This window comes from Sarcophilus harrisii, chromosome 1 (genome assembly GCF_902635505.1).
Source record: "Sarcophilus harrisii chromosome 1, mSarHar1.11, whole genome shotgun sequence".
Taxonomy (NCBI): domain Eukaryota; kingdom Metazoa; phylum Chordata; class Mammalia; order Dasyuromorphia; family Dasyuridae; genus Sarcophilus; species Sarcophilus harrisii.
In genome coordinates, this window is record NC_045426.1 from 349,620,829 (window position 1) to 349,634,006 (window position 13,178).

The following is a 13,178-nucleotide window of genomic DNA, read 5'->3' on the forward strand; positions in this document are numbered from 1 at the left end:
AATCAAGAAGTTAATAGTATAAAGGGCTAGATTTAGAAGTTCTCTAGGATTACCTGTGGCTCCCCCTTTCTTTTGTTTTTGGAGGAGCGTCTTAATATCTCTGTTTCTCCTCTCCACTATTGCCTGTCCTTGAGGATTGAAAGGTATGGCAGTGGTGTGTAAAATCTTATACTGTGCACAAAAGTGTGCAAAATGTTTCGAAGTATAAGCAGGACCATTGTCTGTTTTTATTGCTTGTGGCACACCCATAATGGCAAATGCTTGTATGAGGAATTCAGTGACCACTCGGGCTGTCTCTTTTGCTGCTGATATTGCAAAAGTGAATCCCTAAAAGGTGTCTACCATAACGTGGATAAAAGATAGACGACCAAAAGATTTATAATGGGTCACATCCATTTGCCAGATTTCATTGGTTCTCAAACCACAAGGGTTCTTCCCTGGAGGCAGTGTAGGAGCATGGAAAGGAAGACAAGCCGTACAGGCTTTTACTATGCTCCTAGCTTCCTCTCTTGTTATTCCAAATTGTAAACGTAAAGCTCGAGCAGCCTGATGATATTTAGAATGAGATGCCTGGGCTTCTTGGAATAAAGGGGTATTGACCAACATAGTTAGAAGGCTATATACCTTTGAATTGCCATCAAATATGGGACCTGGAAGTCCACTATGAGAATGGACACGTAATATATAGATCTTACCTGGATGTTTTCTCACTTGCTCTTGAAGTTTCTTAAAGAGCTGATATATATTAGAGGCTGCAAATTTTATTTGGGCTGTGGCAATTCTTTGTACCACACCTACTGAATAGGCCGAATCAGATATTATATTTATGTCTCCTGGATAATAAGTAAGAGCTAGAATGATGGCAATTCATTCTGCTGGGGTGGGAGTTCTGACTACTCTCTTTATAGTTGATCATGAGAGTCCCCTTTTATTTTGGATGCATCCTGAAGTTTGGTCCTTTAAGAGGAACTTTAGAAACTTTTTCTTCAAGAATCCATCGCCAATTATGTAGTAATCTGGTTATCTTTAATGGAGACCCATGTGTAAAATTTGTCTCTAGAATGACAGGGAAAGATAATGTGGAATGTTGAATGGGATGTGGGAAAACAGGGACATTAATACATTGTTAGTAGAATTGTGAATACATCCAACCATTCTGGGAACTTTAATTGCCCAAAAGTTATCAAACTACATACTCTTTGATCCAACATGTTACTACTGGGCATATCTGAAAAGAGATCTTAAAAAGAAGGAAAAGAGACCTATATTAAGAATGTTTGTGGTAGCTCTCTTTGTTAGTGCCAGAAACTGGAAACTAGTGAATCCCATCAATTGGAGAATGGCTGAATAAATTCGGTATATAATATTATGGAATATTATTGTTCTGTGAAATGACCAGCAGGATGATTTCAGAAAGGCCTGGGAGACTTACATGAAGTGATGCTGAGTGAAATGAGCAGAGCCAGGGATCTTATATCTTCAACAACAGTACTATATAGTCAATTCTGATGGATCTGGCCATCTTCAGTAATAGATGACAAATCGTTCAATGGAGCAGTAAGCGAACCAGCACACCCCAGTGAAAAAACTCTGGGAATGATAAAAAACATTGAATTCCCAATTCCTATAATTTTGCCTGTCTGCATTTTGATTTCCTTAACTTTGACAATATTTAGAGTCATTCTTTTGTACACAAAATAATGTTTGGACATGTATACTTATTTTTATTTAATTTGTTTTAATTATTTAACATTGGTCATCCTGCCGTCTGGAGGGGGGTGGGGGGAAGGAGGGGAAAAATTGGAACAAAAGGTTTGGCAATTGTCAATGCTGTAAAGTTACCCATGCATATAACTTGGAAATAAAAAGCTATTAAAAATTTAAAAAAAGATATAGTTTTCTTCCTTATCTCTTTTAATTAGATCAATTTTTGCTTTTGCTTGATTTGAGATCAGGATGGCTACCCCTGCTTTTTTTACTTCACTTGAAGCATAATAGATTCTGATCCAGCTTTTTATCTTTACTCTGTATGTATCATTCTGCTTTAAATGTGTTTCTTGTAAACAACATATTGTAGGATTTTGGCTTTTAATCCAGTCTGCTATATGCTTACGTTTTATGGCAGAGTTCGCCCCATTCACATTTACAGTTAAAATTACTAATTCTGTATTTCCTGCCATTTTGTTAACCCCAAATTATATTTTTCTCTTTCCTTTTCCCCTTTCCTTCCTCCCCCATATTTACCTATGAGCACTACTTGCCTCAAGCAGTCCTCCCCCTTTAGGGACCCTCCCCTTTTCTTATATCTTTCCCCTACTATTTCTATTTTCCTTTCTGTTTAGCCTAACCTTTCCCTTTTTGCCTTTCCCCTCCCACTTTTCTATAAGGTGAGAGAAGTTTCTCAGTGAAACCAAATATATCTAATATTCTTTTTTTGAACCAAATCTGATGAATCATCACTCTCCCTTCCCTCAATTATAATAGGTTTTCTTTGCCTCTTCCTGAGAGGTAATTTCTCTCATTTTACCTCCACTTTCCCCATTTTTTTTCCTGTTACAGTCCCCTTTTCCAATCCCCTTTCCACCTCTAGTTTATTTTTTATATTATAACAGTAAAATCAGATTATACCTGTATTCTCTATGTATACCCAAAATAGAAATATTTCTCAAGAGTTTTTTTGGTGTTTTTTGTTTGTTTGTTTGCTTGCTTGCTTGTTTTACCTTTTTATGCATCTCTTGAATTCTATATTTGGAGGTCAATTTTTTTGTCAAGTCTGGTCCTTTCATCAAATTGAATGAAATTCACCAGTTTCACTGAATGTCCGTCTTTTTCCTTGAAAGAAAATGCTCAGTTTAGCAGGGTAATTTATACTTGTTTGCATTCCAAGTTTATTTGCCTTTTGGAATATCAGATTCCAGGCCCTTTGATCCTTTAAAGTAGAAGCTGCTAGGTCCTGAGTAATCCTTATTGTGGCTCTTCTGTATTTGAATTGTTTCTTTCTGGTCACTTGTAATATTTTTTCCTTGATCGGATAGTTCTGAAATTTAGCTATGATATTCCTTGGGGTTTTAATTTGGGAGTCTCAGGAGGTGTTTGGTGAATTCTTTCAATGGCCATTTTACCTTCTGATTCTATGACATCTTCTCTTTGATGATTTCCTTAAAAATAATGTCTAGGCTCTTTTTTCCATCATGGATTTTAGGAGTCTGATAATACTTAGATTGTCTCTTGTAGATCTATTTTCCAGGTCAGTTGTTTTCTCAATTAGGTATTTTCCTTTTTTTTTTTTTTCATTTTTTTAGTTTTGCTTGACTGATTCTTGTTGTCTCACTGAGTCATTCATTTCCATTTTTTCAGTTCTGAATTTTAGTAAGTTATTTTCTTCATTTACTTTAAAAAAAAAACGTTTTTTGTAATTGTCCAATTGAATTTTTTTATTTTAATTTTTATTTATTTTTCATAATTATAACTTTTTATTGACAGAACCCAAGTCTGGGTAATTTTTTACAACATTATCCCTTGCACTCACTTCTGTTCTGACTTTTCCTCTCTCTTCCTCTACCCCCTCCCCCAGATGGAAAGCAATCCTATACATGTTAAATAGGTCATGGTATATCCTAGATACAATATATGTGTGCATAACTGAACAGTTCTCTTGTTGCACAGGGAGAATTGAATTCAGAAGGTAGAAATAACCTGGGAAGAAAAACAAAAATGCAAACAGTTTACATTCATTTCCCAGTGTTCTTTCTTTGGGTGTAGCTGCTTCTGTCCATCATTGATCAATTGAAACTGAATTAGATCTTCTCTTTGTTGAAGAAATCCACTTCCATCAGAATACATCCTCATACAGTATCATTGTTGAAGCATATAATGATCTCCTGGTTCTGCTCATTTCACTCAGCATCAATTCTTGTAAGTCTCTCCAAGCCTCTCTGTATTCATCCTGCTGGTCATTTCTTATAGAACAATAATATTCCTTAATATTCATATACCATAATTTACCCAACCATTCTTCAATTGATGGGCATCCATTCACTTTCCAGTTTCTAGCCACAACAAAAAGGGTTGCCACAAACATTTTGAACATACAGGTCCCTTTCCCTTCTTTAGTATCTCTTTGGGATATAAGCCCAGTAGTAGCACTGCTGGATCAAAGAGTATGCACAGTTCAATAACTTTTTGAGCATAGTTCCAAATTGCTCTCCAGAATGGTTGGATGTATTCACAATTCCATCAACAGTGTATCAGTGTCCCTGTTTTCCCACATCCCCTCCAACATTCTGCATTATCTTTCCTTGTCATTTTAGCTAATCTGACAGGTGTGTAGTGGTATCTCAGAGTTGTCTTAATTTGCATTTTTCTGATTAATATTGAGTTGGAGCATCTTTTCATATGGCTAGAAATAGTTTCAATTTCTTCATCTAAGAATTGTCTGTTCATATCCTTTGACCATTTATCAATCCAATTGAATTTTTAAATGACTTATTTTGTTCCATGGAATTTTTTTTCCATTTGACAAATTCTGTTTTTTAAGGAGTTATTTTTTTCACTTCACAAATTTTGTTTTTTAAGGACTTATTTCCTTTTTCTGTTTCATAAATTCTGTTTTTCTGGGAGTTTTTTTATTTTTCCATTTTATCAAAACTAGTTTTAATGAGTTTTATGCCTTTTCCAAACTCTCTTGCAAAGTTTTCATTTCCTTTTGCCATTTTTCTTCTAGCTCTCCTTTAAGATCCTTTTAAATGTCTTCTAGAAGAGTCTTGTGTGATGAGTACCAGGTTACATCACCTTTTGGGGCTTTATCTGGAAACAACATGCCTTTAGTCTCCTCAGGGTTTGATATCTGTTTTAAGGAGCTATCTATCAACAGATTTCTCTTTACTTTTTTACTCATTTTTATAAAAATGTTACAAGGTCTGCTTTTAGGGCAGGAGAGGTTTTCCAAGCTTCCTCTACAAGCAGCAGCTTCCTCTAGAAGCAGCCACAACTGCACTGGGCTAGTGCTGATTCTCTCCTGGTGTTGGGTGGGCATGGCCAGGTTTCATGAGATTCTGTTGTTTTGGGGTTTCTCTGCTGATCAGTAGATCAGCAACCAGAGCAGAGTGGCCAAGACTGCTGCTTTCAATTCCTCCACAGTAGATTCTCTGCCACAGGAAGTCTGCACCTCCCCACAGAGTCTGCATCACCCTGGGACTCTGCACTGTCTGCACTGGCGTTTGTGCTCAGCTGCTTGTGCTGGCTGCCTCCCTCCCATTTCCAATTGAAACAGACCTTTTCTAAATCTTGGAAATTATATTCTGCTGGTAATTTGTTGCATTCCCAATATCTGTGTGTTCTGCTTGTCCAGAGCTATTTCAAAGGCTGGATTTGCTAATTAGTCTGAGGGTTGTAGGAGAAAGTCCAAGAGAAACATGTGTCATCTCCACCATCTACCACTAGAAGTACTGTTTTTTTTTTTTTTTAAGGCATTCAGTTTAACAGCAGTAACTTTTTTTTTTTATTATTTAATAGCCTTTTGTTTACAGGATATATGCATGGGTAGCTTTACAGCATTAACAATTGCCAAACCTCTTGTTCCAATTTTTCACCTCTTACCCCCCCACCCCCTCCCCTAGATGGCAGGGTGACCAGTAGATGTTAAATATATTAAAATATAAATTAGATACACAATAAGTATACATGACCAAAACGTTATTTTGCTGTACAAAAAGAATCAGACTCTGAAATATTGTACAATTAGCTTGTGAAGGAAATAAAAAACGCAGGTGTGCATAAATATAGAGATTGGGAATTCAATGTAATGGTTTTTAGTCATCTCCCAGAGTTCTTTTTCTGGGCATAGCTGGTTCAATTCATTACTGCTCCATTGGAAATGATTTGGTTGATAGCAGTAACTTTTAACTTATCTTTTATACTAAGAGTTAATGCTAAGGAAGATCTATTCTGGAGGTGATACAATTTTCAGAGTATTTCAAGATTGATTTACAACATCTCAAAAAAGTTGGAAAAAATACAAATGGCAAGAAAAAAATAGACCTTACTGATTTCCAAAATAGCTCTCCAAGAAAACATCAACAACTACTGACTTATATGCCTACTTTTCTTATTTTTTTATTTTTTGGATTTAGATAGGTTTTTTTCCCCCCAAATACATGCAAGGATAGATTTAAACATTCAAAAAAACCTTGTGTTCCAAATTTTTCTCCCTCTTTCTTCTCTCCCCCATTCCCTAGACAGCAAGTAATCAGATTTAGGCTAAACATGTACAATTCTTCTAAACATATTTCCATATTTATAGTGCTCTACAAGAAGAATTAGATCAAAAGGAAAAATGGGGAAGAAAAAAAACCAACAACAAAAAGGTGAAAATACTATGCTTTGATCTCAATGCAGTCTCCATAGTTCCTCCTATCCTATCTATATAACAACAGGCCACATCTTTTTTCATTTTATAATTTACTGAAAGTTTTAGAGAACATAAGATTCCTATTGTGCTTATTTGTATTTAACAAAGAATACAAAGAATCAACACTTTTGACTAGGTAGAACAAAATGTTACCTTACAAACTCTCTTACATTAAGTTCTTTCACCTATATACATCAAGATCATTCAAGATTTCTCAGAAGACCTAACAATAAATAATTCTGTCTAATAATTCTCTAAATAAATATCAGGAAAATATAAAATATGGGGATGTATATTAGCCAAAAGTATTTGTTATTATGATGGAGGAGCTCTCGAGTAGAATTCCAGCTCAGAAAGGATATTCCTTCATAGCTGTAGAGGAGAATCTGTTGGCGGTGAGGGCCTGAAGATGCTCCTATTTTCAGATCACAATGGGCTTGCTTGTACAAGTTCCATGATATGGAACTCCTACAGAGTGTCCTGCAGAAGTCTGCAATTATTCAAAAGAGTTTGGCCGATGTAAGGAATGTCTACTACTCAGATTCCAACAAATTATAACATGCAACTAAATGGACACACTATAGAGACTATTATACATACATACATGTATCTATATATTTATATCTATGCTAAAACTGTATATAGACACATACATATGTATATATATATATATATATATATATATATATATATATATGTATGTTTATATATCTCCATAGCAATAATGAATAGGCAATAACATTTAAGTCACTACCATGTACTAGGCACTATGCCAAGCACTGCAGATATAAATACCTCCAAAAAAACAGTCTTTGCCCTAAAGAGGCTTACAATCTAATCTTCCAAACAGCACACACAAAATTCACCTAACTGCATCCATATAGAGATAAACATTTATTGAGTGCCTACTATGTACAACACTTCTTCTATTTTATCATAATACCCATGACTGCCTTCATTAAGGGGAAAACAGCAAGTAATTCAATTTTCCTTCATATAAAAGCTACTATGGGCATACAAACAAGAGCAACTGTCAAAAATGTGCACAAATTATATATATATATATATATATATATATATATATGAAAATAGGCTACTGGAATCAGGAAGTTGTTGTTTAGTACTTTTCACTTATGTCTGACTCTCCCTGATACCATCTGGCACTTTCTTGGAAATTTACCATTTCCTGTCATAGCTTTTTTTTTTTTTTTTAACAGATGAGGTAACTGAGGAAAACAGGGTCAAGTGACTTGTCCAGGTTCACAGTACTTAGACCAGATTTGAACTCAAGATGAGACTTCCTGACCCTAGATCTGGTACTTTAACTATTCTGCCACCTAGCTCCCTATATTTAGAAACTTTCAAGGGACTATGCATATTTAAGAAGGTTTTTCTGATTTCTGGTCATTAATCATCATTATAGTAAATTGATTCTGAGAGAGTACATGTTCATCTAGAATATATCAAGCCCAAATATCTGTCCTTGCTAGATGTAAATTAATTATCTTATGATCTTGATAACAAATGAAAATTTCACTTGTCATCCACATATTTTTAATGATTTAAAGTCAAATATTCACGTAACAATAACAGTCAAAACAGTAAAAGCCAAAGCCCACAACAGAAGAAAAATCAGACTGAATGTCTCCACAAGTCATATTCAAGGGGGAAAATAAATAACTTACCTAGGATTCTGAAATTCTGGAGTCAGACATAGCATCATAGAATTAGAACTTGAAGGGACTTCAAAGATATCTTAGGAATTGGTAAATATTCCAAACCAGGGAATGATTTATTATTTTGATTGTTTAGTAATGAAGTAAGTTAAATAATGGAGAAAATGTGAACAGTACAAATTAAAATTTAAAATGTTTTGTGCCTATATTTTCTCCCAGAAAACCATTTGCTAAACATTTACCAGCACATCACTGACATAGTGGAAATAATATTGGACCAAGAATAAGGAGGTCAATTCAGTTCCAGCTTCTGTGACTGAAGAGTTCTATGACCTTAGGTAAGTGCCTTGATTTCTCTATGATTCAGGGTTTTTTTTTTTCCTTTTTTGCTTATAAAATAAAAGGATGGGATTAAATAATCTCTAAAGTCTTGAAGGTTAAATGGTTAATTGGTTACCAAGTTAATCAGGACCAGAAATACCAAAGCTGAATCTTTATGATATAAAACACATTGTAGATAGTCTTTAATTAATAAATGACATTTATATAGTTTTGTATTAAATTTTATTTATCTTAAACTTAAATACAAAATGACAAAAAAAGAACATTTTTATGTATACAGTACAACATAGGGAAAAGATTCAATATAAAATCATGAATATTCATTTCAGATTGCTTACTTTGAAAAAAAACACTATATAATAAATACTATACATTGTTTTCAAAAGTATTTTGCTTTTTTGTTTCCTTCTAAATTTTCTTTCATTTTCTGCTGTATAATTTTTATTATTTTTTTCTTTATCCCTCCCCATCCCACCCTAGAGAAGGCTACAATTAAACACATACACACACGTACAAACACATACTTGTGTGCACATGTAGATATATGTATGTATACCTCATATTATACCTTCTTCTCTGAGGTGGATAGCATGTTCCTTCAAGGGTCCTTTATAATTGCTTCGAGTATTTTTGATAGACAAAATGAATTAGTTATTCAAAAAGTTGTTTTTAGAACAATATTTATGTTTATATATATATAATGTTCTCTTGATATGGCTCATTTCATTTTTCATTATTTCATGCAAGTTTTTCCATGTTTTTCTAAAATCAGCTGGCTCTCATTTCTCACAATACAGTAGTATTCCATCATAGTCATATAACATTCCTCCACTGGAGGGCATCTATTATTTTAGTCAATCTGATAGGTGTAAAATGATAATCTCAAAGTTTTCAAATTCTTCTTTCTCTAATCAATAATGATTTAGAGCATTTTATATGAATATAGGCACATATATACATATATATGTATATTTATAGTTTTTATTTCTTCACCAATAACTGTCTGTTCATATCCTTTGACCATTTGCAAGATGGAGAATAACTTGCATTGTTGTAAATTTGACAACGTTCTTTATACATTTGAGAAACGAAATCTATATCTGAGAGGCTGTCTATAAAAAATTTCCCCATTTTTCTGTTTTTCTTCTATTCTTAGTTACTTTTGTTTTAATTGCATCAAACCTTTTTTTTTAATTTAATGTAATTGAAATTATCATTTTGCACGTCACACTGATTTCTATCTCATTTATCCATAAATGATTTTCTTATCCATAACTCTGATAGGAAATATATTCCAACTTAACACTGTATACCAAGATAAGGCCGAAATGGGTTCATGATATAAAAAATGATATTATAAACAAATTAGAAGAACATAGGATAGTTTCCCTCTCACATCTGTGGAGGAGGAAGGAATTTGTGACCAAAGATGAACTGGAGATCATTATTGAACACAAAATAGATCATTTTGATTATATTAAGGTAAAAAGATTTTGTACAAACAAAACTAATGGAAATATATTCCACATTTTAAATTTCTTGTGATATAGTTCTTTATATCTAGGTCATGTGTGAATGACTTTATCTTGGTAAATGTTTAAGATATTAGTCTATATCCAGTTTCTTCTAGACTGCTTTCCAGCTTTCCTAACAATTCTTTTTTTGTTCTACTAAATGATGAATTCTATCTCAAAAAATTAAATCTTCACATTGTCAGACACAAAGTTACTGTAATCATCTACTATGTTGTATTATAAGTATGCCCTGTTTCACTGAATACCTTTTTATTTCTTAATAACTACTAAATAGTTTTGATACTTATTACCCTATAAAATAGTTTCACATCTGATACTGCTAAACTTTCTTCCATTACATTTTTTTCCATTCTTTAAAATCCTTTATCCTTTGTTCTTCCAAATGAATTTTGTTATTTTTTTCTAATTCAATAAAATAGTTTTTGATAATTTAATTGGGATGTCAGTAAATAGATTAAATAGGTAAAGTTATCATTTTTATTAATATTGCTTTTGCCCATTCACGAACAATTAATATTTCTCCAATTATTTAAATCTGATTTTATTTGTATAGAGAATGCTTTACAAATATGTTCATATAGTTCCTAAATCTATTTTGGCAGGTATACTCCTAAGTATTTTATATTATCTATATTTATTTTAGATGAGATATCTCATTATTTCTTCTTACAGGGTTTTGTTGGTGATATAGAAAAACAATTATGATTTATGTGTTTTTTTATATCTTACTACTTTGTTAAAAGTATTATTACAACTAACTTTTTAATTGAATCATTAGGATTTTAGAAATGCAACATTATATCATCTGCAAAAGGAGAATTTTTATTTATAGAGAACTTTAAAGCATTAGAGAAACTCCTTAAATGTTTTCTGCTGTACACGTTTTATTATTTTTTCTTTATACTTCCCCACTCTACCCTAAAGAAAGCTACAATTAAACACATACACACATACATACACATGTGTGTACACATAGATATGTATGTATATACATACACACACATGATTAGTTTAATTAATCAAAGAAAATAAAGAGAACTCAAGCATCTCATTCTTTTCAAAATAAATTAATAAGTATATAAATGCTATCCCCATTTTATATATGATATATATGCAGATATATACATATATGTCATTACATATATATGACAGATATATATTGTCCCCATTTTATATATGATATATATGCCGATGTACATATGACATATATACACATATATGCCAAATATATATACATATATACAAATACATCATTACATAGCTAGCTGACGCAATATTTGAACTCAGATCTCTCATCCTTGATATCATGCTGTCCTAATTACCAGAAAAAAGCATGATTTCTATTAAAAAGTTGGAGTTATAATGTGATGAGAATTATTGTTTATTAACATTATCATTGATTATATTATATCATATTATATCACTACATGTCATATGATATTATATGATATTACTGCATCATGTCATATAATTATAAAATTGCAAAGTATTTACTGATAGATCTCTGGGCCTGAGGTCAGGATAATGTGAGTTTAAATGTGGCTTAAACATTTCCTACCTGTGTGACCCCAAGCAAGTCTTAACCTTTGTTTTCTTCTATTTTTTCATCTGTAAAATGGGAATACTGACGATACTTACCTCCCAGAATTTTTGTGAGGATCATGTAGAATAATAATTGTAAAGCATAATACCTGATGGTAAGTGCTATATAAATGTGAGCTATTGTTAACACTTTTATTATTTAATATTCTGATGGATATAATGATTTAGGGAGACATAAAGCAAATAATTTTAGTAAATTAATTTATTCATTCATTCCTCTTTTGGGGAGACAGATTCTAGGTAAATAGATGGATATTAAAAAGTTCTTCCCATATAGAAATAAATATCAGTTTAACATGAAAACTGGTTTGTTTTTTCAATTGTGAAGCTGAAAAATTGCCATTGAAAAAAGTCAATGATATTTCTTGGAGTCAATGATATGAATTCATTTTTCTTGACTTTTCTGATGTCCATCAGCTAAAGATCACACTCTTTGTGATGTTCCTTACTGTGTACCTACTCTCCCTCACTGGAAATGCCCTGATCATCACCATTGCTTCATAAGGGAGTCCATGCTTCACACTTCCATGTACATTTTTTTAGGAAATCTTTCCTTTCCGAAGATTTGGTACACTAGAGTCAGAGTGCTCAAATTATTGGCCACCTGTATATCACAGATTGTCACTATTCCTGTTGCTGAATGTGTAGCCCAATACTATTTCTTTTCCATGGGAGCTTCTGAGTGTATCCTGCTGGCTATAATGGGTTATGATTAGTACCTTACCATTTGTAATCCTCTGTACTATGCAATTCTAATGAGTTTTCAAGTCTGCTTTCAGTTTTAATCTGGTTCCTGGGTAGGTGGTTTTATTGCCCCATTGCTACTAGTCATTCTCATCTCCCATCTCTATATCCTCAGAAAATCAATCACTTTTTCTGTGACTCAGATCCTATTTTCAAACTCTCTTGCTTTGTTTCATGGTAGAGGCAGTAGGCTACATTTGTACCTCTGTGATGATTTTGAGTTCTTTCCTGCTCACAAAGTCTTCTATATTCAAATAATAATTATTATAATTAAGATGCCTTCTTGGAAGGTCAAGAAGAAGGCTTTTTCCACCTGTACCTCTCACCTAACTGTTGTCACTATTTACTATGGTACCATCATATTTACTTATGTGTGTCTCCCAGCTAAGTATAATTTCACCACTGGCAAAATCATATCTGTCATCTACTATGTGATTACTCCACTGTTAAATCTACTTATCTACATGTTTAGAAATAAAGACGTGAAAAAAGCTCTCAAGAAGCTCTGGCAAAAAAGAAGATGCTTCTAGCCAAAAATAAGTGATATTTTTGAGGGCCCAGTCAAAATGTATTCTCATTTCATCATTTTTTAAAATTGGTGCAATGAGGAAGAATGAAGTGATAATTTTGATTATATCTCCTATCTTGAACCTTATTTGAACCTTATATCTTGAATCTTATAAAAAAAAAACTAAACTTGATTTATGTTCTTTATCTTTACATTGTGGCAATTTATCCTACCTCCAATTGATATCTCCTTTGTAATGAAGAAAAACAATTATGGTCCAATGAATAGAGCGAATAGAGCACTGGCCCTATAATTAGGAAGATGTGAGTTCAAATCCTGTCTTAGGCAGTTAATACTTAGTG

At 32.8% G+C, this 13,178-nt stretch overlaps 1 pseudogene; it reads left to right on the forward strand.

Moving 5' to 3' along the window:
* Positions 1-6,729: 6,729 nt before the first annotated feature.
* On the forward strand, positions 6,730-12,838 carry LOC100923445 (annotated as a pseudogene).
* The last annotated feature ends 340 nt before the right edge of the window (positions 12,839-13,178 follow it).